Genomic DNA, 4,185 nt, shown 5'->3' on the forward strand with positions numbered 1-4,185 from the left:
TGTGTTTGTATAGAAGTGCTCTTAATGGGCTCAGAGTTGTTGGGAGTAAATTGTACTGTAATATAAGCCTGAAGATTACTTAAAAGCAGGGTGTTTTCTGATCAGTTTTTCTTTCTTGCTTACCTTATTATTGTAAACTATTTTATATACTAATCAGTGTTGGGGTTTTTGTTTGGATTTTGTTTTGGGGTTTGTTTATTTTTTTGACTGGTTAAGGTTTTATTTTTGTTTGGTTGGTTTTGTTTTTTTCTTTTGGATTATAAATCCCAACAACGAAGTGGTGTGTAAAAATAATTTAAAAATCTCTTTACCAAGATGTATTTCCCATTTTTGTGGGGAAAAGAAGCCAAATTTATTACTTTGCATTTGGGTTTCTTAAATATTAAAAATGTCTGAGTTGTATGCACAACAATAAATATGGTTTAAAATTCCTTGAAAGTAGTACAGACAGAATGTGTTTACAAAATAAACCCTAGACTATATAGAATCACATTAACATATTATTTTATATGATTTCTAGAAAAATATGTCAAAAAGTGTTGTTCTATTTTAACTTCTTTATTGAATTATGATACTCTCGATTAGATATTTCAGAAACCAGTGAATTTCAAAACCATTTAATTTATGTACAGCACTGTGAGAAACAGAAGTTACTGTGAAAACGTTCTTGTCATATTATGATGTAAGAGTGTAAGGAATTAAAATAAATGCATAGACTTTGGAGTTAGACAGACCTAGATATAGAGATTGACTTCATTATTTTCTGAACATGTATTTAACCCTATTCAGCATCAGTTTTTCACATTCTAAAAATTAGAGAAGAACTTATAGGCAAAGTATGGGTCACTAACTCTTTTGCCTGCAGGAGCCTGGGAGGTAATTTAAATGTGTGTGTCAGGATAGGCTAGGTCATAGCGTAGTAACAGATGGTCCCCAGATCACAGTGGGTTACAGCAAAGATTTATTTCTCACTCATGCTGCCCATATGTTATGGACTGTGATTCTTCTCTTCATTGTCTTTTCTCCAGGGCCAAGGCTGATGGAGAAACCTCTGCCTGGAATACTGCCTCATAGCTAAATGTCCAGATGTGGTGAACTGCATGCTAGTCCATAAGCTTCTGCCCTAAAGTGGTATATTTCATTTCCAGTCTACATTTTATTGGCCAAAACAAACCCTGAAGCAAATCTAGAGTTCAGCAAGGCAAAGATAGGTAATCCTCTAGCAATGAGGTAAATTGGAGTATTTGGCCACTTAAAATGCCAACTTAGTTTGTACCTCTATGCTGATTGGCTTACCACAGTGAGCCAAGTTCCCCTGATGTCAGTGCATCTGTGTATACTGTACATATAGGGACTAAAGAGAAAATATATTTCCTCTTTTAAGGGGATCAGCCTTTGTTCATCTCCCACTAATAGTTATTATTAGGAACTATTACCAGTGTTGCTAAGTATTTTAGTTTTCATTTCCAAGAGAAGCCAAGACTCCAGATTTCTTACATATGTTTCCTCATTTAAGAAGTGTTATTAAAACAGAACACTTTTTTTTTTTTGGTCTTTTTGCCTTTTTCTAGGGCCGCTCCTTCGGCATATGGAGATTCCCAGGCTAGAGCTCTAATCGGAGCCATAGCCACCGGCCTACACCAGAGCCACAGAAACGCGGGATCCGAGCCGCGTCTGCAACCTACACCACAGCTCATGGCAACACCCGATCCTCAACCCACTGAACAAGGCCAGGGATCAAACCCACAACCTCGTGGTTCCTAGTTGGATTTGTTAACCACTGCGCCACGATGGGAACTCCAGAACACTTTTTTTAAATTTTATTTAGCCTCATACTTAACATTTTTTGATATGTGTAAATCATATACTACAGTATCTTATAAATTTTGGTAATTCATTTAATAATTCCTATTACTTATAAACTGGCTAAAACTAAGTGGAAGTAAAAGTCAAATCCGTCAGAAAATAGATTTTTTTTTTTTTTTTTTGCTTTTTAGGGCTGCACCCACAGCACATGGAAGTTCCCAGGCTAGGGGGTCCAATCAGAGCTACAGCTGCCAGCCTACACCATAGCCACAGCAACGCACGATCCTTAACCCAATGAGCGAGACCAGGGATCGAACCCACAACCTCCTGTTTCCTAGTCGGCTTCATTTCCGCTGTACCACAACAGGAACTCCAGAAAATTATTATGATAACTTAAAAAAAAAAGATAAAGCAATGATAATTTTCTTATATGATCTCCAAGTTACCAGTATGTTTTTTTAGCTGTAGCAGCAACTTTATTGGAAATATAGTTTCTCTGGGTTACTACTTGGAAAAAATATCTATTAACTGAATATAAAATTCTGACATGTTTGTTAAAAATCTCATTTCATTACTTTCATGTCATTCCTGAACTGCAAATCCACTGTTATGATCATGATCCTAAGTCACACTTCGATTAAAGTGCCAGATAGTACACCAAATTTTATTTGGCTATGTAAATAAACTTTCATTAAATAAGTAACAAGCATGCTGATGAAATGGTGAGGATCTTCACCTACAAAGCTAAATGTACATTATAAAATAGCTGATGATACCTTAGATGTTTGAAAACATGTTGCTATTCTCCTTTCCCAATTTGTACTTCCTTTTGGCTATTTCATTAGTAAGAGCCTAACCTAAGAATTAGAGATCAATAGAAACTAGTGTAATTGCATTCACAGCTCAGGAGGGGAGGAAATGGAGAGAAAGAATATGTTTAGAGTAATTTATAGATGTTTTACACTATTTGGGTGCCTGACCAACCACTGCATGTGGGTAGAAAATCAAATCACTTCTTTCTGCCTAATTTCTCATAATTATTAAGTAAACAACCACTACTATGAAAACAAAGCCTTGGGCTGGATATGTAGTCTGCACCTTCTCAGCTTCTCATGATTCTGGGGTTTAGTTGCTTACCAAGGATATAATCTATTACTTTTATCACCTATCATCTCTCCCTCTTATTTTTTTTTTTTATGGCCACACCTGTGGCATATGGAAGTTTCCAGGCTAGGGGTCAAACTGGAGCTGCAGCTATAGGTCTAAGCCACAGCCACAGCAACACCAGATTCGAGCCACATCTGCAGCCTAAGCCACAGCTTACAGTAATACCAGATCCTTAACCCACTGAATAAGGCCAGGGATCAGACTTGCATTCGGACAGTCACAATATCAGGTTCTACTTTTTCTTTTTCTTTCTTTTTCTTTCTTTCATTTCTCTCTTTCACTGTCTTATAGTTTTATTCATTTTTGCTTATTCAATATAGTTTTACCTAATTTCCTTTTTAAAGTGAAGCAGTAAGGGAAAGATAGTTTTTTTTCTCTCATGTTGGAAGGGAAAGTAACTTGTAGGAAAAACTATTGAAGAGATGATATAGTAAAGTAATCCATTCCAAAAACATGTGATAGGAATATCTATCTCCCTGGTACTCCTCAGGCTATCCCAGCACTTTAAAGATGGCTTTCATAAATAGCTTTATGTTCAGTGTCTTATAAAAATCCAGCAAAAAATTGTTCTCAGTACAGATGCTATGCTTGGTATACTAAGACAGATGTTTAATGTTTCATTCCATTTCACATCATCAGTCCATACATTAGAAGTTGAACATTTTAAATCCAGAGTTTCCAATATAGTTTGCCTGCCTGTATCAGTGGCATTTTGGTAGAAGAAAAGAAGTTAGAAGAGGGAACTTCCCTAAAACTTTCATGTCAGACTGGTTGAGAACCCATGGATGATGCATATTTCATTAAAAGATCCTATTCTATAGCCACAGTATAGGATATCTAGTCAGGTTGCTGGATCTGTTTTTCATCTGACCCTAAATATGTGTGTTTCTATTTGATTTCTCCCCATTCTTATTATACAGTTTCCTAGAGTGCTCATAACTTATCACCAGGGATAAGGCAAAATTATTCAAGTGGTTTTTCTCAAATCGGCATTTTGAAGCAAAGTAAACTAAACATCTCTCATTGTTATTCTAATCTCCAAGAGTCCTTTTTAGGGCAGCCTGGGCCCACACCTATTGTTATTACTTAGTAAGGATTAGTAGTTTATTTTACCCTTTGATTCTGCTCATCCTCTAGCCTGAAAAAAAGTTCTTGAGATAGAGTGCAGATTAGGTCTTTTTTGGTAGGTTTTTAAAAAATCCTTTATCGCCA

This window comes from Phacochoerus africanus, chromosome 4 (assembly GCF_016906955.1).
Source record: "Phacochoerus africanus isolate WHEZ1 chromosome 4, ROS_Pafr_v1, whole genome shotgun sequence".
Lineage (NCBI taxonomy): Eukaryota > Metazoa > Chordata > Mammalia > Artiodactyla > Suidae > Phacochoerus > Phacochoerus africanus.